Below are 24470 nucleotides of genomic sequence, written 5' to 3'. Positions count from 1 at the left end.
CTCAGGCACCGTTATAGACAAGCTTCCTTCCTTCTTAGGAAGGATTCCCTTTTTCTCCTCGTTTTCTTTGCAGCAACAGCAGCTTTGAACTTCCCGGGTTTACCTCTCCCTGGAGGCCCCCCTTCAGTCCTTATGATGCTGCCCTGGTGCTTCGCCAGCATAACCGTATGGTCTGTCTTTTGTGTTGGTCTGGTGCTCATTGGTGTTCCATTGGGTTTCTTCATCTCAGTACTGGACATGTATTTTTTCTCAGGTGCAATATCACAATAGCATATGTATAGTGATTTGTCCTGTTTTCTTCAAGCAGGTTTCACTAGCTTTGGTTGTTGATAGATTTCAATATGGACTTCCTTGTCAGAACGGAAATCCTTGTCCCTAAGAGGGGAGTATCCCATGATGAGGAACCTGTTGCCTTTCCCCCCAAGGGGGGTATCGTGTAGCAGGCTCACCTCCCTAGCCTCACAGGGAAAGGCTCCACCTGGGGAGAAGTGATGAAACGCTGTGATTCGTCACATAGTACAATACATCATATAATTCTTAAACCGAATATTGGGGTTTGATGCTACAGCAAGGGGTACATGATGAACTGTGCACTCCTTGTTAGCATTTCCATGACCCACTCACCTGTAAATCTCTTGGCATAGAGGTGGATCTTGCAGTGCACCGTCTGCCGGTAACAGCCCATTGCCATCTTTACACATTATTATTATTATTATTGTTATTTTTAATATTATTATGTTGTATTTTTTACAGCACAAACATAGCTCGGTAGCAATGGATCATTGTACAGGTCACAGAGCAACATATTGTTTTGCTAGAATTTAACAAGTCATCAAGAAAGAATACAGTAGATACTAAAAAGATGTAATGAAGTGTCGAAACAGTCAGTATACATTTCTTGCACAAAAACATCACAGACAAAATGAGAGGAAAGTCGAGCTCTGTGCTTCAGGGCTAAATCCATGTTAACAGATGGATGCAAGGATATTGAGGATGTACCCAAGGTATTAACTTCTAGCTATGGCAGTGAACCGGGTGCTTTTGGTGAAGACATGTTCACCTTTTCTGTTGTATCCCCAAGTGCAGGCAGAGATGTTCTTGTTTGAGAAAGACAATGTGGTCTCTAACCTTGGTGCCATGTTAAGTACCTCATTGTGAATGTACTTAGTACTTTTCCAGTACAAAATGCAGTCTGTAAGCATAGTGGTATGAAGAAGGAAAATCGGAATGTTCCTTCCCTCCAGAAGGAGCCCCTAACCGGAAGAAGCACTCCCGACATAATAATGGTCGATCGTGTGAAACTGCACCTGGCCCCAGCGCTCCCAACGGCAGTTTGCATCACTCACAGCACTTATACATCCGACCACTCAACCCCACAATGGCACAGGTTTTAGCCGACCTAAGCACCAATAACCAAGATTGAGCTGGAAGCGACTATATGGATCAACTTGATTAAACGCACCACAAACCATGCTGCAAGTGGTTAGAGACACCGTGATGACATATCTGCGTTAGACAGGAAGGACACGTGCAGCCGGCACACTCAGGACACTCACACACCAACCGACACAAAGAATATATGCATACAGTTCTATGAGTTAGAGGACAGTGACACAAACATGCTGTCTGCACGTTTATTGTTTTTCATATAAGCTCACTACTGCACCGCATAAACGCAAGACGTCAGAAGAGCTTGTGTAAAAGCTTGCAGATGCTACATGCTACTAACCTTAGGAATGGACCGGAGCCAAGATGGATGTGCCCATCCGTGGCAAGCTTTAACCTATGGACAACTATGTTGGAAATGCAGCTGAACCTAAGTAGGCCGTCGACCACTCCAGCACACTAAAACTCTTCTCGTAAAAATCCTGAAGACTCAAGATGCTGAACGAGCAGAATCACCCTGGCCGAGGCTGCCACCGTCAAGGTTGCAATGTTGCAAGTGACATTCTTCATCGATCAAACCCCGGTGGGTCCAGCCACAGAAGACAATACCCCCAATGTAAAGTACAAATTAAATTGAAGTAATTCGGTCACTGCAGCAGTCTCTGCACACGTGATCCAGCTGACCTGACACAACGCCAAGGTCTGGAAGCTGGGAAGATGCGGCCCTCTCACGTCTAAGACTAAGGGCCTCATTACACGGTAGGCGGTAACCATGGCGCTATTAGCGCCATGGTTGCCGCCGGTATTTTACCGTGTACGCCTTGGTGGATGGCGGAATTACCGCCCTACTCCAAGGTGAGCGGGGGCGGTAATTCCCCATTCACCAAAGCCCTTCCCCATTCCCATTTTTGCCCCCATAGGGCATAATGGGAATGGGGAAGGCGCTAATTACGGTACCGCAAATTGCGGTACCGTTATTAGCACCAAGGTCCCTTTGCGGGTTGGTGTTTTAATGCCTGCTAAAACCAGGCGTTAAAGTACCAACCCGCAAAGGGACCTCGTAATAAGGCGGTAAGGGTGAACGGTCACCGGTACCCTTACCGGTGACCATTAACCCTTACCGCCTACTGTGTAATGAGGCCCTAAGCCTTGCAACAACATTGCAACAATTCATCTACAGCATGCGTTGGGATTGGACCGCTCGCAGGGCAGTAGGAAGGCCCTTTGTTGTTGCACACTGTCACATAATTACACCTCACTGATACACATTTTATGAAGGCAGGTGTCTCGAGGGCTTGGAACTACAGCGATCCCATGCTTGGGGGCCCGCGGCATGACTAATCAGGACACTGGGGGACAGAGGCTGGTGGCTGGCGTCCTCAGCCAATCATCATGATTCCTAATGTAACATTTCGTAGGTAACAATTTTTAGGGATGACCCAAGCTCACTACCTGACCCAGCGGCCGCCAATAACCAGGTGCTCTATATGTCTCTATACTGGACCTACCACCCTGGGAACCAACCCAGAGTGGTGTTAGGTTTTGGGGATGGATTATGGTAAGGGACGAAGATCGTGATGTCACAACTGCTCAAAAGGGGCCCGCTTTCCCAAAACGAACGAGATGTGCCTTGACCTGATCGTGTTTCATGCATGTTATCCCTGCCTGTTTGATCTAATAAACGGCAGTACCCTTGCTCTTTGTGTGGACCTCAACTTCTTTGGCACCTGGAAGGAGTTAGGGCCTTCCGTGAGCTGGAGGTCCGCGGACCCTAGGTACAGATCTGCCAACCCCAGAATTTACCCTAACAATTTGAAGGCACTGCTGAGATGCGCTCCTGAGACCCCAGCAAAACCAGTTTTACAATCCTCTTGTTTCTTCTGCGCCCTGCTACCCTTGGGTTAGGCGCGCACTACAAATAATGAACATAAACATAAACATAAACTGGTGTCGTCAGCTCGGCAAGGTGTGGCCCCCTCTGCCGCCGGACCTCGGAGGACTGCAGGACCCTCGCGGAATTGCGACACTACCGGACAGCGCAACCAGAGAATTGGCCGCCGGGGGCAAACTTGAGAAATATATCCCGCCCGTGGTTGGCGAATGTCCACACGTGGTCCAGAGGAGGCGACGCGAGCCAAGTGGGAGGGGAGCTAGCAGCCTAGTGGAGCCAGCAGATGTGCACCTAAATGTAAGTGTGGTCCACCCAACAAGCAAAACCACTTGTGCATGAGGGGAGAGGATGCGTATATAGGGTGGAGGGTGGTATAACATTGTCACAACGTTTGGTATCGAGGCAGTGGTTGGCACCTGTAGAAATATAGAGAATGGAGCAGAGGTAGGCACTTTTGTGTCAGGGAATGGTTTGTGGGGGGCAGAGCAGTGGGCCCCATGCGACAGGAGGATTGTCATGCCAAGAGATCTAGACAGTGACATGTGTAAGGGTGTGGATGTCCTATGAGTCGGCGTAGTAGTTTGGCGAATAGATGTGGTTTTCCTACTAATCGAGCATTTTAGTTCGATGAATAGATGTCAGATTCCCGTAGAAGTTAGCTGTGGCTATCTTATTAATGCGGAAGGTAATAAACTGGTTCAGTTTACCTGGTGGGAAGCGTATCACATGTCAGGCGACACGGCAGGGGCAGTTCAATTACGGAATAAGAGAAAGAGTTGGTTTATGACATATACTCCACTCTGGGTGAGGTGGGAAGACAGCTGTGGATATAGTGGGGTTGTATATATGGGGAATGGGGCGGCAAAGAATTCATGTGTAACGTGTGTGACGTGTTGATTGTGGAGAGTTAATTTGGTGATGTCACCCATCGGTCATTGCAAAGGACACCACGTGGTACATGAGTGAGAGACTCGCAATTTAGTGCTGAAACTTGCAACGCAGGTGAACAGGCAGCTGTGACCGGAATAGTGCCAGAACGTGGTCGGAGGGCATGCTGAGTAGCCGCCACACAGTGAAGGCGGGCCGGTACTAGGGTGCACCGCAGCAAGTGTATGGTCGCAGGGGGCTGGATACAGTGAAAGCGTGTGCCGGGAAACGGTAACACAAACAGAGACGGGATACGCTACGTAATGTATAAGGCCGCAGGGGGACTTCCTCTCTGGAGGAGCGTGCGAGTAGCGACAGCTCCGTGGGGCGGGGTGGCACGAGAGTGCGCCTCGCAAGAGGTGTCGTTGTTAGAGGCCGCATGCATAGCCAATCGAAGATTGAACTGCATAAATAATAAACTTTCTACCCTTGTTTGCCAACAAAAAATCAAAACCCTCAATTTGAGGTCAGGTAAGGGGTACGAATACAAAGCAGCAATGGTATTACGGGATTGGGGGGAAATACCCTACGGGGCACACAGGAAGGTAATGACCTCAATCCAGCATATATGTAAAATGTTGCCCACTTACAGGGATAAAATAGTCAAATACAGTGTTGAATGGAGCAATGGCACAGACAGAAAAATAACGGTACCATGGCCCCCTAACGGCCGATTCTCAAAGGATGTATTACAGTCACTACTCACATATTTGTACAACACATATAAGGGAAAGAAGTTAGCGAACCGCATGGAAATATTCGAGTTGTGGAGGATGTTCCAGGGGTATTACCCCAGGATGTTGAGCATACAGGAGATAAAGGACAAGGCGGGAAGACTCATGTGCCTCGCCTCCCGTGCCACTTAGTGTTGTCTCAGACGACGCCAACAAGGAGGAGGAGCAGGGGTTGTACCCATTTAGAGAGCTAAAGGAAGTTGCGCAGCCCGAGAATTAACTGCTTCAGAGGGTTATTCGAACCCTATGTACAAACCACCCCCATATGCCCCAACCTCACACGCTCCACAGGCACAGGTAGGTAACCCCGATGCTGATGAGAGGGGGCTGAAGGAGACCAACAGGGAATATCAGGAATAGGTCCAGATGAATGGATAGATGCGTAGGTACTGTTGAAATTACAAGGGACTACCACGGGAGAGGCAGAAGGGGCAACAAAGGCAATAGAGGAATTAGAGTTGGGGAAAGATGCAGAGAAAAGCCACTGAATGATGTAAAAGAAGAGCAGTTAAGTGAAGAGGAAGAAATAAGGTTACAGGTAAGGATAATGGAGTTAAAGGGGAAAAGGAAAGCCATAGTGAAACACCAGAACAAAAGGAGCGGGAACGGGATGCACAGCTAGAGCTAGAACGGCAGGACAAGGCAGAGCAGGAGACAATGGAGCATGATAAAGCAGTGGAGAAAGAGCAGAGAGAGGTAATAGAGAGGGCAACGCTGGGAGGAAGGAGCACAGTGAGTACAGAACCAAAGAGGCATAGAGCACAAGAAAAGGAACGTGCTGAAGCCAAGAGAGAAATGGCATATTGGAGACGGAGGATATTGTTGGAGAGGTGAAGATGAAGAAGTGCTGCGGAAGGTAATTGAAGAGATAATGGCAGAGATTGATAGAACACTGGTGGAAGAGGCAGAATGTGAAGAGCAGCAACCCTGGCGGGTACCGACGGGACACACAGAAAACGGCATGGGAACGGCTGGTACACAGCAGACAGGGGGCGCACCACAGAACGCAATAGAGCAGGGGCACCATGCAGCCAAGTTTACAAACATCGATCTTGAAAGCATAATGGTGCACTACCCAGTGCCGCCTAAACTGACATTCTCTGATGGGTTCTGTAGTGAGGAAGATGAGGATAGCAATGATGTAGGAAAGGGAGGGCTAAGCCAACTTTCCATTACAAGCACAGGCACGGGGACGTCATGGGAGTATAGGACACAAGATGAAAGGAGTGGAGGGCAGCAGGCTAGCAAACCGACTGAGACCCCAGAAACAACAAAGGCACCACACACACCCTACACAAATAGGCTCTGAGATCTACCTGGGCGCAGAAGAGATGGAGCAGCGGTAGCACACAACAGGGGACACACATGTCAGTGGGGCAGGCACACAGGACCATGGGACACCCCACGTGAGGCACATAATATAGACATCACAGACAAGGGAGTAGAGGTGGAGGATGAGAGAAAACCTTTACAGACACGGCCGCATAAAAGGTCACCAGAGGAACAGGCTGAGTACTCACAGATGCCACTACTAGAAAGAGGGGGAACCAGGCCACAATACATACCCTAGAAGCACGCGGTGAGAGAAAACATTAAGAATAGGTCGCCATCACTAAGCGGGGGACCGGGGAAGTGGATATATGAGATGGAGACGCAGACAGCGGGGCATAGGCTGGCAGTGGGGGACATGAAGGGGCTACTGGTATCAATATTGGGTGATGCTGCAGATGGCATTTGGAAGAGAGCGGGGCTTCCAGGAGTGATAACAAAAAACATAGCACATGACAGATCCCCTTTTGAGAACTGCAGACACGGGGTGTGGCAAGCACTACGAATACAGTACCCCGACACTTCCGATATAGGGGCAATCACGTCACGCAAGATGCATGACGATGAGCACCCTGTTAACTACATTCAAGAGATCCAAGAGCTCTGGCGACTTGAAACTCGAGAGCCAAGGGACAAAACAATAGCTATATTCTACCATATCCTAATGCAAGGTCTGCCGGAACTGATGCAGAGGCAACTGAAGAAATTAGTAGGAATGGAGGCTAAGGTGTGGCCAGAACTACAACTAACGATAGTGCACCATTGTAGGCTATGGCAAGAAAAGATGAAACGGAAGGCGAAGGATAGAAAAGCAGACAAAGTTAAACTAGTACAGAAGAAATTGTCGAAATACACCTTGGAAGGGAGCAGTAATTACCAGCCCGGCTCCACCAACTCAGGTAGCAGTGTCCCAACCCCAACCACAACCCCAACAGCTCCCACAACACCCACCCCAACAACCGCCAACAAAACAGTACCAACAACAAATGGGGTGGGGATACATGGGCATGGGCGGTTACCAACAAAACTTCCAGGGTAGGGGAGGATATATAAGGGGCAGGGCTTCGGGCCACAAACACACCATCCCGGAGGAGGGTTCAGGGGCTACCAACAACAGGGATTGCAGAGCCAAGGGGAAGTAGGAGGAGGATTTCCATGGCAAGCACGGGAACCACCCCAACACTGGATGTGCAGACTGGTAGGCCACATCTCATGCACATGCAGATACAGAGCCACACAGCAAGGGTGGGGTGAGCAAGAGCATCAAAACTACCAGGGGGGCCAGGGGGGCCAAAATGGGTACTATCAACAGGCAGGACAACCGCCTATGGGACAACAGCAATGAATACCGCAGCCACAAACACAGCAACAAACACCACAATGAATGTTACAACCACAACAGCAACCGCTGCAACAACACGCACAAGTAGTGCAACAGTTGACACAACTGCAGGGCAGCACACAACCACCAATGGATACAACAGTGATGGTGCCAATAACAAGGACGGGAGGGTTGACGATAATGGGACACAACCCTTACACTGGCAACAGACAATCCCTGTACCCGCAATAAGACAGCCCACAGACTACCTTGCTGTGTCCCATCCTATCGATAAAACCTAATCCTGGGGAGGAACCTCGTATAAAGGTGGCGATAGGTGACAAGACTTTTTCCTTTCTGGTTGATACGGGAGTTACTAGGTCATGTATATGGGAGGGGAAATACAATTTGTCAGGCGATGCCATGAACACATAAGGTTTTTATGGGGCTCGAAAAGTGGTTGCATTCACTGATAACATCTCCTAATCTATCGAGGATCATGACCTCTCACAACCCCTACTGTACTGCAAACATCTTTGGGCGCGACATAATTAGTAGGTTGAATATGAACATCTCATTCACAGACAAGGGTATAATATGCTCAACACCAGGCATACACATGCTCACTGCAAGGCAAATACTCCAGGAATACTGCAGCAAGAGTGTACAGAGAGGGGAACCTGTAGATCCCGAGGTATTTCAATACGGCACAGACATGGCGTTAGCGTGGCTACCAAGGATTGCAGGAAAGTGTGTGGAGAAGACCAGGTGAGTACCTCTTTAGACCAGAGACGCCAACAGACGAGAAAGAGGGGACCTTTGTGTCTATAGATATAGAAGGAATAGTAGCACTGAAGGATTGGAATGACGTACACACCCTAGATGATGAAAGAAAGGCATGGAGGACAGTAATAGCACTAGCAGAAGGGTGCAGATTGATGCAAGTATCTGATAAAGAACTCTTCTCACAAGTGAGATGATGTTGGGAATGAGTGTGTATTTTTGGTTACGATTAACATACAGAGAAATGGTCCAGAAAATGGTGATGGCAATAGAATTACCCCTGCCAGCACACCCCCATTCTGTGAGGAGGACTTAGCAAAGGTACCAACGTCACTATGGACAACCAGTCCCCATGATGTAGGGTGCCTAAAAAGCATAGGGGGGGAATAAAGCTAAAGAAAGGAGCAATACTACCCAGAGTCAAACAGTACCCACTGTTGAAAGAGGTCGATGAGGGCATTTATGAAACGATAAGCGCCCTCATCGAACGTGGCATCCTAGTACCATCAGAATCCCCTTGCAACACAGCGGTGTACCTTGTCCACAAGCAGGGGATCATGGTACCCCTTAATAACAGTGTAGAGGCTGAAAACCCATTTGTGGCTAACCCAGCTACGATACTATGCAGCATTCTAGTTGAGGCAACACGGTTCACTGTGATCAACCTCAAAAAAATCTTTTTCACCATACCGCTACACCCAGATTCACAAGACCTGACAAGTTTTATGTACCGTAACACATGTGGAAACACACCAGATTGACCCAAGGGTATTGCGTGTCACTGTCTATTTTCAACAGAGTAATACAGATGGACCTAAGCAATATTGAAACAGAGAGTACGATATTACAACATGTAGACGACATCCTCATTTGTAGCACCACAGAAGCCGAATGCAGGAAGGACTCAGTTAAAATGCTCACTGTAATGGCAGAGAAAGGATACAAGGTAGACTAAGCAAAGTTGTAGCACTTCCAGGCGGAGGTTCTGTACATAAGACAATTAATATCCCACCAGGGCAGACACATAGCGCCACAGAGGGCACAAACAATATTAAATACACCACAGCCACAGTCAATAAGAGAATTACAACAGTTCCTCGGTCTATGCAACTGTTGCAGGGTATGGGTGTTTGACTATAGTACATACATGGGTCCCCTGCTCACAGCCCTCAGGGAAGCATAGAGTCAAGAAAAGAAAGTTGAGGTGGACGCGGGAAATAACAGATGTATTTAACTAATTGAAAGAAGCAATATCAACAGCACCGGTCCTAGGGCCCCTGATTATAAGAAAGAGTTCTTCATATTCTCACACTCTGATGGGGTGGTAATGAAACGATTTTAGGTCATGCCCTATTTGCAATCCTACACAAGCCAAAGATCACACTGACAACACAAAGAGCAACAGGGTATGAAATCATCCTCTCACGCCCTGAACTAAAAATAGAAAGGTGCAGGAATGTTAACCCAGCACAATTTTTGGCAGAACAGATAGAAGGAGAATATGTCCATGATTGTACAAAAGCTATCGAATACTACCCAGAGACACGTAAAGTAGAGGAAGATGCACTTGAGGGGGGAGATGTACTGTATGTTAACGGGTCATCAACAATTGACCAAGGTGATGGGATGAGAAGAACAGGGGCAGCAGTGGTAAGATCAAGAAAGGACTGGACTAGTGAGGCAGTAAAATATGTCAAACTGCCTCCTCAATATTTGGCCCAAGCAGCAGAACTAGTGGCCCTAATACTATCCCTTAGAGAGAGTGAAGGAAAACGGGTCACTATCTATTCAGATAGTAGTGCCTACGTGGCATCCACAGTACATTCAGGTCTAGCAAGATGGTTGAGAAGAGGGTTTAGATGGGCAGATGGTACGCCAGTACACCACGCCCTCCTCCTAGGAGAACTAATTGAGGTTGTAACATATCCAGTAGAACTTGCATTGGTGAAGTGCCAAGCACACACTAATGGAGAAGACCCAATATCAAAAGGAAATGAAGCAGAAGACTTCTATGTGAAATATGCCTCATATTTTGAGGCGTTATGGTACCTCCAAGAAAAACAAAAAGAGAGAGGAGGGGTGAGACAGATGCTAATGAAAGAGGGGTTTAGCCACTTGCCACAGGCACAGATAATGGAGCTACAAGCAGCAGTCCCAATTACCAAAAAGGAACTATTGATGAACAGAGGGTGCTCAATGTCCCCCACAGATGTGCTATGGAGACAAAATAATATGGGTAAAGTAGTTATGCCTCTTGCTTTATTAGAAATGACATTAACACAACTACACTATCCTGCACACACAGGGAAGGAGGTAATTGGAGCACGCATTAAGGAATCATGGTTCTGTCCTGAATTCAATACCCATGTCTCAAATTTTATCAGCAATTGTCTCACTTGCCAGCAGTTTACCGCTGGTCACACACTTAAGGTGATCAAAGGAGTAATATGCACACCCAAAGACCCTTTCCTACAATTTCACATCGACTATGTCGATATGATAAATGTATGCAATGGCTACTGCTACATGATCATGGTATATCCCTTTTCCAGGTCGATAGAAGCAGGCCTATGCTCAGATGCCGATGCATTAAGGGCTGCCAAGTTCCTGGTCAGAGAGGTGTTCCCACGGTGGGGTGTCTGTGAAGTCCTACAATCGGACAATGGACACCACTTTGCCAATGAATTGTTCCAGCATGTACCACCCGCAGGCCAACAGCGCTTGTGAATGTCTCAATGGCCTCCTGAAGGAGACAATAGCGAAAACGCAACAGATAACTAAAAAGAACTGGCTATACTGCCTGCCGCTGGCTCTCTTTGAGCCGTAGAATAAACCAGGGTCGGACCACCACCTCACGTCCCATGAGGTGGTGACCGGTCGACAAATTAACCTCCCATTAACCCCACCTACAAGAGCCATTTCTGACTGTGAGGGAACCGCTGCACTGTTTGGAAGCGAGATGGATGACTATGTTACCAGTGTCTCTTTTATCTCTCAACAGATCTGACGGACACAGGGGAAGTCGGAGAACGATCTACAAGAAACAAGTGACCCCCCAGGACGCAGCAAAAGCACCACCCATCAAAGAAGGTGAACGCATCTTATTGCAGAACTATTGCCGGGAATGGAATTCCCCTAGTTTCACAGGACCACATACTGTTGAGGCGGTCACAAACAGAGCGATAAAACTCCAGGATAAAAACGTCTGGAACCACACCCATTACATGAAGCCCTACAAAGCCGCAACTTCTCCTCAGCTCACCAACAGGGCCAAAGCTGCAGCTACAACGACCACACAAGATAGTACTACTGTCCCGCTAGTGACATCAACTTTAGATAATCCTAATGTTAGTGAACAAGAGAATCTCCCACATTCTATGGCTAGGCGCTCACCATGTTCACAAGTGCCTGATTCACCCCAATTGAACCAATAAACTAAATGATTAAACAATACAGAATTACATAAGAACCTTGTACCAGAAAATGTATGATAATATGATGTAGATAGGCTAACTCCGCACACACTCATCACTAGGAACACACTGTGTTAACACTGTCTTAGTGTGCTCTCTCTCTTTTGTTCCACACATGCAGGGTTCTGCATCTCAGTAAAATGTGTATGAAACAATGTTAGAAGTAGGTTGGAAAAATGTATTTAGATGTTACCTCCCACTGAACACCCTGAAGCTCTCTCATACCAATATATTCACGCTCTACGAAGACCCACTCAGTTTAGACCAAGACCACCACGTGTATATTACTACAGGTTTATTGAATATATAGCACAATCAGACCCTCAACTCCTCCACGGCCTATCTGTCCTTAGAAACAAATCAGTACGCAGGATCTGAAAGGAGTTATTCGCCTGGGCATTGAATGACTACCTAGTGAATCGGGCTTAAAGTACTTAGAAATACTAACCTATTAACGCTGTTTACTGTGATTTTCAGGCGGGTAACTATATCATCTCATCTACCCCTGGACCATGGTGTAAGTAAAAGTAATGACTACTGTAATAAAAACTATATTAAAAACAATGTGGATTATGCTATTCGCTGGCTTGGTAGCTGCCATTGTGTGGCAGGCATATGCAGCTTTGCATGTTTCTGCAACGCCCTATACTAACATCCCTCCCACCTATGCTGCAAGAAACACTGTGCCAGGTGGTATAGATGGCACTGGCAAAAAGGTAAGGGGAGGTAAGCGTAGTGTTGGTACTGATATTAATGGGGTTGACATATATCTCACCAGTACAGCACACATCACAAACAACATGTGGTATAAACACACATCAAAAATTGGAAAAGACACAGCACGGGACAGCTGCTATGTCTGTTCCTTAATACCATATGCCATGAGCGCATCCAGAACGTTTGTGGCCACAGAAGTACCAGCACCAACGACACAATGCCTCCTGTACCTCACCCTGTTCCAAACGCGAGCAAGGTTCCAACAAAAAACAGCAATCCTCCAGTGGGGATCAAAGGCAACATAGCCATACGAGGATAACTTCATTAAGACATTACCTATGTTTGACAACTAATGGACAAATACTCAAGCACTACGGTACATAACTGATGGACCAGAGAAAGGAGATACAAAGGAGGTGACGCTGAATTACCTGCCGTGCAAATGGAGCGCCAGAGAGTTAGGCGGAGAACCGAGGTGCTGGGAGCACCCCCAGATGTTGGTGTTTGGAAAGGTGTATACCAAGGAAGGATGGGTGGACGGAGTAGTGGGAATCAGCCACTCACATTAACGAAGGCTGCAGTGCACAAGGTACAGGAAGAGAATGATAAATATCTCAAAGAATGGGCCAAAAGTGCAAGTCTGCTGACATGGCTGGAAAAGGAAGATGGACTATTGGCAATCATCCCCCTCACGACACCGACTCTATGTTACCAGCATGACAGGGATGTCGACATAGGGACAAACAAAGAATGCCAGAGAATAGAGAAGATAGAAAACATGGGAACAGGCAAAGCAGTACTGATGACCATTACTGGGCTTTTGGGTCGAAAGCATATCACAAGCTACCACCTAACTGGGGAGGAATTTGCTTCTTGGCTCACGTCAACCTCGCTAGTGGAACCCCAGAAACATGGCCAGCTAGACGACTTCCTGAAGATGGATGAGAACAACAGACAAAGGAAGAGATCGATATCACCCGCTCCATCACCACCACCACTGGTTCCTGACACCACCAAAGCTACTACAATGCAGAGAGTAAAGTGACAGGGGAATTATCTATGGGGCAAATCAGAAACGGCGCTCGACAACGTACCACCCGCACATCAACTGTTTAGCAGGACTGCCATGTTCTTCTCAGCGATAATACACCCAAGGTTCCAGACGTATGCCAACGCAAAGTTGCTCCAGATCACATGGTGGGAGTTTATGATGATGATAAACTCAACTGTGAATGAATTCAATGTGACAAAAGAAGAACTCCAAGCTATATGTTTAGTGGATTTGCAGAACAGGTATGTCTTGGACCTGTTCACAGCTACGGAAGGAGGGGTATGCGCAAAGGTAGGAAGTTCCTGCTGCACGTTCAAACCAGCAAACGATGAAGATAACGGGATGTTATCAGAAGCAGTACTGCAGCTGGTAAAGATGCACGCTAAGATAGGAGAAGAATCAAGAAGTACTAAGAAGGATGGAAGCTGGTTCTCATACCTATGATTGTGGATGCCGTTCTGGCTGTCAGTTGTCCTCAAAATACTAGCAGGATTTGTATTCTGTACCACCAGAGTTGCCATAGATGACGTTACCTTGTCACCAGCACTGGTTGTGTGTGGGGACCTACACGGCTCTTGTCTATCACCCACTCTCTTTAACATATACATCTTGCCATTGCTGAGGATTCTTGATGACCTGGGTGTCCTGTATACCAACTACGCAGATGATACCCAGGTTGTCTTAAAAATCTCTGGCATCCACTCCCATGATACGCAGGCTACTAGCACCATATATGATACCATCCAGTCTCATCCAGTCTTGGATGAGAGCCAACTCGATGGCCTTCAACTCTGAAAAAACAACAGCATTCTAGTTTTGGGATTGGCATCACTACTTGGAATAAAAGCGTGCATGGCAAAATCTAAGACAACTGCAGAAGAAATTGTTGGGATGAAATTGATATTACCTGCGGAGGACGACCAACATAGAGACATAATACGCATGGAAAGAGAGAGACTACGACAACAGCTCATGGAATCAGACCTGTACCCTCCATCGATGAAGCTAGAGAATCCAAGAAACTCCAAGATTTATGTTGGGAAATGGGTCTATTGCGAGCCTGGCGGAGGATGCGTATATATGTATTGGTCATTTGAAGATCATGGGAACCACCACGGACACCTCGTGGGGATAACAAAGGTATGGCGCCTGAGAGACAGCAAGAGAAGCAATCATTTTTTGGTCGACAAGTTGACCAGAGGGGGGACTGAAGAAGGAAAATCGAAATGTCCCTTTCCTCTAGAAGGAGCCCCTAACCATAAGAAGCACTCCCGACATAATAATAGCTGATTGTGTGAAATCGCACCTGGCCCCACTGCCCGCATCATGCACAGCACTCAGACATCTGACCACTCAACCCCACGATGGCATGGGTTTTAGCCGACCTAAGCACCAATAACCAAGATCGAGCTGGAACAGACTGAATGGATCAACTCGATTAAGCACTCCACAAACCATGCTGCAAGTCATTAGAGACACCATGACGACATAGCTGAGTTAGACAGGAAGCTCACATGCAGCGTGCACACTCAGGACACTCACACAGCAACCTACATGAAGAATATATGATACGTTCTATGAGTTAGATGACAGTGACACACACATGCTGTCTGCACGTTTATTGTTTTTCATATAGGCTTGCTACCGCACCACAGAAACGCAAGACGCCAGAAGAGCTTGTGTAAATGCTTGCAGACACTCCATGCTACTAACCCTAGGAATGGACCAGAGCACAAGAGGGATCCGCCCATCCGTGGCATGCTTTAACCTATAGACAACTATATTGGAAACGCAGATGAACCAAAGTAGGCTGCTGCAGACCACTCCAGCACACCTCAAGCCTCAAGATGCTGAGCGAGCAGAATCGCCCTGGCCGAGGCTGCCATCATCAAGGTTGCAATGTTGCAAGTGACATTCTTCATCGACCGAACCCTGGTGGGCACAGCCACAGAAGACAATACCCCCAGGGTAAAATACAAATGAAATCAAAGTAATTCGGTCTCTCCAGAGGTCTCTACACACGTGATCCAGCTGAGCTGACATGATGCCAAGGTCTGGAAGCTGGGAAGATGCAGCCAACTCACGTCTAAGACTAAGCCTTGCAACAATATTGCAACAATTCATCTACAGCATGTGCTGGGACTGGACCACTGTCATGGCAGTAGTAAAGCCCTCTATTGTTACACACTGTCACATAGTCACACCTCACTGATACACAGTATCACTACATATTATCCCCACCAAAAATATTGCCGTATATGGTCGTTTGGAACACCCATAGGCAATATTTTTGGGGGGTTAATTTTTGGAGTTTCTGGGAGCGGGGGTTTCGGCGGTGTCCCCTGCTCCTTTAAAAAGAATGCAGGGGTTGTGGGGGTGTCACCCACAGGTTCCATGCCTTAATATCGCCGCAAATGTATGGCAATATTTTTGTATAGTGATATTTTTGAGGGGTTATTAACACATAACCCTGATACACATTGTATGATGGCAGTTGTCTCGCGGGCTGGGAACAACGGCGATCCCATGCTTGGGGGCCCGCGGCCTGACCAATCAGGACACTGGGGGACAGGGGCTGGCGGCTGGACTCCTCAGGCAATCATCAAGATTCCTAATGTGACATTTCGTAGGTAACAATTTTTAGGGATGACCCAAGCTCACCACCTGACCCAGCGGCCATCAATAACCAGACACTCTATATGTCTCTATACTGGTCCGACCACCCTGGGAACCAACCCAGAGTGGCGTTAGGTTTTGGGGATGGGTTCTGGTAAGGGATGCAGATCGTGATGTCACAACTGCTCAAAAGGGGCCTACAAGCCCAAAACAGATGAGATGTGCCTTGACCCGATCGTATTTCATGCATGTTATCCCTGTCTGTTTGATCTAATAAACAGCAGTACTCCTTGCTCTTTGTGTGGACCTCGACTTCTTTCGGACCTGGAAGGAGTTAGGGCCTTCTGTGAGCTGGAGGTCATCAGACCCATGGTACAGCTCTGCCGACCCCAGAAGTTACCCTAACAGGTACATTACTATTTAATATTGACTGAAGTGCTGGGTGCCCTGATAGCTTCAGTTTTTTGTTTTTTATGTATTTTTATAGTGATTGTACCACTTGGCATTTTCTGTGCAGGGGAACCATTGGACAGCATTCTTTGCAATTGACAATGGGCAATATTGAGAGTGCAAAGTAGGCTGCTGTAGCTGGGTATGAACCGGATTGTCCTATTCATTGATAAAAGCATTTCTGACTTCGCTGAGAATCCTTGGAAAAGTTGTCTCTTGAGAAATGAGTTCCGGTTACGAGAGCCTTACCCAGATTCTTTAGTTCACTGTCTTTCACAGAGTAGAAATATCCAAAACATATCAGTCTTGGTCCTTCCCGGGACAGTCCAGCACCGAAATGCTAGGCAATTCTCCTCTGAAGAACAGTACCAACAGCAACCCCAGACAAGTGTTTCGGTCTGGTTGGACCTCATCAGTAGGGTGGAGATGTGCCTCTCTAAGAATAGTGAGAGAGGAGTACACATCTGGATTCCCTAGTAACTTAAGGTGAGACCCTAAGTTGCTTAATCTATGCAAAAAACAAGGGAGGTCATGGGACTCCCTCTAACATTAGTCCCGGTTACAAGAGCCTTACCCAGATTCTTTAGCTCACTATCTTTCACAGATGAGAAATATCCAAAACATATCAGTCTTTCTCCTGCCCTGGGGCAGTCCAGCACCGAAATGCTAGGCAATACTCCTCTGAACAAGAGTATCACTAGTAACCCCAAACACATGTTTCGGTCTGGTTGGACCTCATCAGTAGGGTGGAGCTGTGCCTCACTAAGAATAGTTAGCAAGGGGTCCATGTCTGGATTCCCCTAGTAATTTACGGTGCGACCCAAAGTTACTTAAATTATGTAAAAAAACAAAGGGGATTTTGGGACTCCCTCTGCCAAACATTAGTCCCAGTTATGAGAGCCTTACATGTATGAAACAATATGATTCTAAATGGTGGATCATGAAGAGTTATTCACCCAAACTGATTGTACCTAGTTGGGGGAATGGCTTGCGGGTTCACATAAGCAGGCCGTGTGCATAGCCCCAGTCAAAAAGGAAGATCATCCTGGAATCATTCTGGAGTCATCCGATGACTCCATTCTAGAGTCATCCATGGATAGTTCAGGAAGATCATCCAAAGTATTCACACAGGCCAAAATATTTAATGAGATGATGACTCTAGAGTTATCACAGAAACTACTCCAGGATGAGTTTGGATTACTTCCAGTGATGATCTTGGATTACTCCAGGATGACTCCATGACAACTTCAGGATGAGTGGGGATTACTCTAGGATGACTCCATGACAACTTCAGGATGAGTTGGATTACTCCAGGATGGCTTCGGATTACTCTAGGATGACTCCATGACAACTTCAGGATGACTCCACGACAACTTCAGGATGACTCCACGACAACTTCAGGATGAGTTTGGATTACTCTAGGATGACTCCACGACAACTCCAAGACAACTTCAGGATGAGTTTGGATTACTCTAGGATGACTCTACGACAACTCCAGGATGACTCCACGACAACTTCAGGATGAGTTTGGATTACTCTAGGATGACCCCATGACAACTCCAGGATGACTTCATAACAACATTAGGATGGGTTTTAAATTGTAAATGATTATTGCAGACCACTCCAGGATGAGTTTAAATGATTTCAAGATGGTTCCAAAAGATTTAGGAAAAGGGGTTGGATTACCACAGGATGTATCCCTTTTGAGTAACATTGGTGGCATTACTTTACAATGACTCTAGTTAGACTTCTGGATAGTGTACTGGAAAAAGAAAATCTTGCAGCTGTCACTTTTCATCTTTGCTAGAGCACCCGTTAACCAAGTTCGCCGATTTAGTGCACACAACTACAACCCCCATATCACAAACCAACTCCCCCATTTCAATTCTCACCTCTAGACAACATGGCCTCACACCCCATAAAAGTCCCACAGTTCCAAAGCACTACACCAAAATACACACTTCCAGCTACCTAAACAGCATCTGTTAAAGGTCTACCAGCATGACAGACTTCCGCCAGTCACTACACCCAATAACCCTAAGAGCAGCTAATTATTACCGAGTTCATATTGTGATAGTAAAATTCTACAGCTATAAATTGTTGATATTTTAATATTGTATTGCTCTGGCTATAAGATATCTTCAATCAAACATAGGCTCAGAAAGTGTACAACTTTTTTTATTCAACAAATTCAGTTTAACGGCATAGCTCCATAAGAATAAATAGGTTTACAAAAATACAAACAAACAATCATTGATCCTGCATTTCAAAAGGTGGAGTCTTTTTTAGGCCTCTTCTGGCATTGCAAATTTTGGTAGCAAGCACTCATCTGTATGTTAGAAAAAAAGGGGATCGCTCACTGTAGGGACGTTAGATGTACCCTCCTCCCGAAACATCAAATGGAGGGAAACAGATGGAAAAACATATATACTTTGCTTACCTACCGATTGGAAAAGCACTACCGCTTTGAAATCCCTTTCTTCACGTATTTCTTTTCCACTTTCATCAAGACCCTCTACCAGCCATTTACAAATCACTTCACCAGGAATTGCCAATGGCTCAAATTCCCCATCCTTTCGAATACAGAGAGAGTTGTCGCAATCAAAGAAAAGCACATTAAAGAGGGCCATGGTTTGAATTATTACCTAAAAGACGAAAAATAAATACATTTAGTGTGCTCAAAGTATTTTTGTGAAACTATTCTGTACAGGATCATTAATTTATGGTCCCCTTACTATGGACATGTTCCTGCCTGAAGTGTCCCCATTTGTGATTGAAGCTAGTATCCTAATATGCAGCACCTGAATGACCCGCTGTGTCCTCATTGCAACATGACTTGCATTGGAACCAACATCATTAACTTTACAAATACGTTCTTGCCATTTTTTACACTATCCTGCATTTAGCCCATCTCTGTTAGTGAGCCAGATCCTGCATTTAGCCCATCTCTGTTAGTGAGCCAGATCCTGCATTTAGCCCATCTCTGTTAGTGAGCCAGATCCTGCATTTAGCCCATCTCTGTTAGTGCGCCAGATCCTGCATTTAGCCCATCTGGGTTAGGAAGCCAGATCTTACATTCAGCCCATCTGTGCTAGTGAGCTATTTCTCACTGGAGGGAACACATCACCCCTGGAGGCACCATATGGGACTCATTTAGTCAGGACAGCGCAGGTATCAAAGGTGCTGCCGCTAAATAACCATGCTAAAAACTCACCCTTCTGCATACACCTTCTCAAACACTGAATATTCAGATTCAACTGTAAGAATTACTGGTGTCCACTTAATAAGATTCTGCACTTTACTTTGTCTACTGTAGCTGAAAATGGCCTATGAATGGTATATGAAGTAACACCTGCAATCTAAAGACCACATATCCCCACATAATTCCATGACCTCACAACCTACATGCCGATGTTTGGTTTGTGTAAGAGAACAGAACACACATTCAAGCGGTATTCTTGACAAATCACATACAATGAGACAAAATCCTCATAGTCTTGCCCAACACCACATGGCAGCTACCAACCGAAAAACACCTACGCTCGGCGAACAGTGTTCCTGAGTTTAACCACAGCAAGTAAGGCCAGCACACAGGTGTGAGAACAGAGAGTAAGCTCACCTCTAAAATAGATTTGGAGTACTTTCAAGAAGGGAGACCTTCGACCAGAAGAGCAGCACATAATGGAAGGAGAAACTATGGACGCAAAGTGGCATGTGGAAAGAAAGCATCAAGAAGTATTAGGCCACACGGTGGGGTGGAGAGAAAGTGTAACAGTGATGTGTGTGTGAAAGGTTAAGAATGAGAGGCATGGCCAGATGGGGTTCTAGGAAGGAGTGTGACAGCATGTAGGGTTGAGCGAGAGACCTGTGCATGCTAGGAGCGGCAATTAAAACTCTGCTCTATTCCAGCAACATAATTGCATGAACATGAACAGGTAGCCAATCCCAGTGTTTGGTTTCCGCATTGTAAACACATTCCTGGATCGCTCTCCCAGGCCTGCCTTTAATCTGTCCCCGCCCCGGAAAGCTCTGAGGGGGGTGGGGGGGCAGGGGCCCCAGCCCCCGGGATGAGTTGAGATTATCGCCAGCAGCAACGTGAGAGAAATCATGGCTTATTACCACCCTCCTGTCACGCCATGGCATATGAGCAGGCCCTGGGCTGGGAAGCAGGGTCCAAGCAGCACAGGAGAGTCCATGCAGGTCAGAGACAAGAGAGGAGGAGTGTCAGAGTAGGGCTAGGAAAGCAGGGTCCAAAAAAAGTAGGGTCCTGAGGATTCGAGCAGGACACAGACAAGAGGATCTGTGCATGTATGGAGCAGGAGCGTGAGAGCAGGGTTGACAAAGGGGGTGTAGCACGAGTTGTAAAACATGCATTGGCAATGCCAACAGTTTTGCCTTTTGTGTAGTAAGGCACTTGCAGTCTCTTCCGTAGTGGTATTAACTGACCATTGATAGTAACATGTGCAAAATGGTGCGAGTGGCTGGGCATCTAATAGCAATACCTGGCAGAGGCCTAATCCTTACACAAAAGCCCAAAGTGTTGGCTTTGCCAATGTTTGTTTATAAAAGGAGTTCAGTGAAGGACACGCACAGTGCTAATAAATCAGGTGGCTGAAGGCAGACCTGGTTAAGGAGGGTTTGCAAATCCAATTAAGTCATTAACTCCCAGAAGACTGCTTTGAAAAAACACTGGCAGGCACCTTGACTGCAAAGTTTGATGGTAAGGCTTGATCAAAGTGAACGCAAGAGAGTTCCCATGGGGTGGTGTTTTGGGCTGGGAGGGGCAGGAACTGGGTGGGAATGACCATAGGGTTTAGCATGGCCATGCGTAGCCAATGGGTGGGCAAATAACCAAACACCTACAGGCTGTGTGTCCCTCCTCATATGCCACTTCTCCCTATCTGTGCTCTAATGCAATAGTTTAGTTGGTGTTGGTGTTTAGTTTAGTTGGTGCTAAAGCGCCACCTAATAGCCCAAACTAAAAAGTGTGGGACTCATTAACATATACAATGGGAAGTGATGACCCAGGAGGTTAATATATCAAAATTACACCCATGCACTCTGGGGGCCACTGGACAGTCCAGTATTCGCTCCCAAATGGCACTGTTGCTGACATGTTTCCCCCTAGGATTCACGGAATCCTTCACCCACAAGATCATGCACTTTCCCAGACAAGCCTCGTTGCGCTCTCAGGGGAATTATAAGCAGTGCTGGTCATTGGGCCGGCTCTCGCCGGATCCGAGATCCGGCACCAGATGTGAAGCCATATCTCGTGATCCAGCAGGACACCATAACAGGCCTTCTTAAGGAAGGCTGTCCTGCACTATCACTACGAGTTCTTCATGCAGGCACCATAGCCGGGCCCGCGAAGGTGGGGGCTGTGCTGCTTGGAGCAGTCTGCTCCGAGCAGCCCAGCCCCCACCCTCGTGGGCCCGGCAGATCTGCCCTGTGCGACAGTGCACACAGACAGGGCCGGCCTTAGCACCCGCAGCGCCCTGGGCGAAACAAAATTTGGCGCCCCCCCCACCCCCAAAAAAGAATACACACGCCAATCTTGAAACACCTAGGCAACACAAACACCACACCATCCACACACATTAAAAGCAAAGGCCCCTACACAACATGCGCCCACCATCCACATGCATACAGTCACCATCCACACACATTAAAAGCACATTAAAAGCAAAGGCCCCTGCACAACATGCGCACACCATCCACATGCATGCAGTCACCATCCACACACATTAAAAGCAAAGGCCCCTACACAACATGCGCACACCATCCACATACATAAAAAGAAAAGCCCCCTAACAACACACGCACATCATCCCCACACATACATTAAAAGAAAAGCCCCCTACACAACGCACGCACATCCACACACATACATTAAAAGAAAATCCCCCTACACAACACACGCACATCATCCACACAAATACATTAAAAGAAAAGCCCCCTACACAACGCACGCACATCATCCACACACATACATTAAAAGAAAATCCCCCTACACAACACACGCACATCATCCACACAAATACATTAAAAGAAAAGCCCCCTACACAACGCACGCATATCATCCACACACATACATTAAAAGAAAATCCCCCTACGCAACGCACGCATATCATCCACACACATACATTAAAAGAAAATCCCCCTACACAACACACGCACATCATCCACACACATACGTTAAAAGCAGCACGTGCTCGCACAGGGCATTGCTTTTACTGCAAAATGCAGGGTTCCTATGTCTTTATTTTAAAATGAAACCGCTCCAGAACGGTCTCCCCCATGCTCCTACCACACATTTCCTCCATGCCTCATACTACCTATGTCTATGCCCCATGACCCACGACCCACTACCCTCTTTTAAAATGCAGTGAAATGTTCTGCAGGCAAATGGTTGCAGTGGTGTGGTAATTAAGGCAGCGAACACGCGTCCAAACCAGAGCTGGGAAGCGAGCACTTGCAACGCGAAACTGCAGGGAAGAGTAAAAGAAAAGAAGAACGCCTCTGAGGAGGAGCAACTGGATTAGCCTACTTTGGAGAGAACGGGATCATCAGGGGAGTGAAGCCTGTAAACTAGAAGGGACACATGGTGACTGGATTAACAGATGGCAAATACACGTTCCAGAACAGTCAGGAAAGCAGATAATGCATTGAAGATTTCAGCAGTATACCTTCAGCCTGTAAACAAAGTACTTTTTGATCCCCCTTGTATAGGAGACGATAAAAACATCAGGTTCGACTGAACAAACGCACGGACACTGCACAAACAGGAAACGCAACAGAATTAGCATTTACCAAAACGCGAGGAAAGTACATTTTCTAGCTGGTTTTGCTAGTTTTTACCACGTTTCAATACGTCTAGCGGGTTGCGGCTATAAGTTGAATAATAGCATTCTGAGCACTGTGTATCTTATTGAGCTCATTTGTTGTTTTGAAGGCCTCGGGAAGTGGAGAGAAGGCAGCGAACACGCGTCTAAACCAGAGCTGGGAAGCGAGTACTTGCAACGCGAAACTGCAGGAAACAGGAAAAGAAAGAAGAACGCCTCTGAGGAGGAGCAACTGGATTAGCCTACTTTGGAGAGAACGGGATCATCAGGGGAGTGAAGCTTGTAAACTAGAAGGCACACATGGTGACTGGATTAACAAATGGCAACACGTTCCAGAACAGTAAGGAAAGCTGATAATGCATTGAAGATTTCAGCAGTATACCTTCAGCCTGTAAACAAAGTACATTTTGATCCCCCTTGTATGGGAGACGAGTGGTTAAAAACATCAGGTTCGACAGAACAAACACACGTACACTGTCCTCGAGGACCATGGCATGCCGGCCATATGCCATGCATTGTGGCTTCTGTTTGGGAGCTTGTATACTTACCAGGACAAAGAGGAAACAGCCACGAGGACGACAACGAAGACGAAGATCCAGATGCTGCAGAATTCCAAAACCGAAAGAACAAACAAAGCCACCAGCAGCTAAATATACCTGCCGGTGCACGGCATGGAGTCCTCCTTCCTCCATGATTGTCTTCATCAGCTACATCATCACAGTGCGTCATACGTGAAAAAAAAACGTCCCCACGTCATGACGCCTTAAGGCATTTCAAAAAAGTGTCGGCAAACTTTTAAACAAACACACAATACTCTCGGGTATCATATGGACTTTATCTATGTGCTAAGGAAAGCAACATAAGGCCTTCCTTCACCAGATGCTCCTTTTCAGTTTCCAGCCAGCTTATCAGCTGAGTGCATCCTGCAGCTCTGTTTCTATGCATTTTGC

The 24470-nt window shown here is 46.8% G+C and overlaps 1 long non-coding RNA gene across 1 annotated transcript in view; it reads right to left on the bottom strand.

Moving 5' to 3' along the window:
• The window catches only part of LOC138511669 (uncharacterized), a 313807-nt gene extending 289575 nt beyond the window's left edge, over positions 1-24232 (bottom strand). Inside the window, exon 1 of the long non-coding RNA XR_011280656.1 lies at positions 24069-24232. This is a non-coding gene — a long non-coding RNA (uncharacterized lncRNA). The remainder of the gene's footprint in view (positions 1-24068) is intronic.
• Positions 24233-24470: the final 238 nt, after the last annotated feature.

The sequence above is a fragment of the Ambystoma mexicanum genome, chromosome 6p (genome assembly GCF_040938575.1).
Source record: "Ambystoma mexicanum isolate Mex_15411 chromosome 6p, UKY_AmexF1_1, whole genome shotgun sequence".
Lineage (NCBI taxonomy): Eukaryota > Metazoa > Chordata > Amphibia > Caudata > Ambystomatidae > Ambystoma > Ambystoma mexicanum.
The sequence above is the reverse complement of the archived record's forward strand: the minus strand, read 5'-3'. Positions and strand labels throughout refer to the sequence as shown.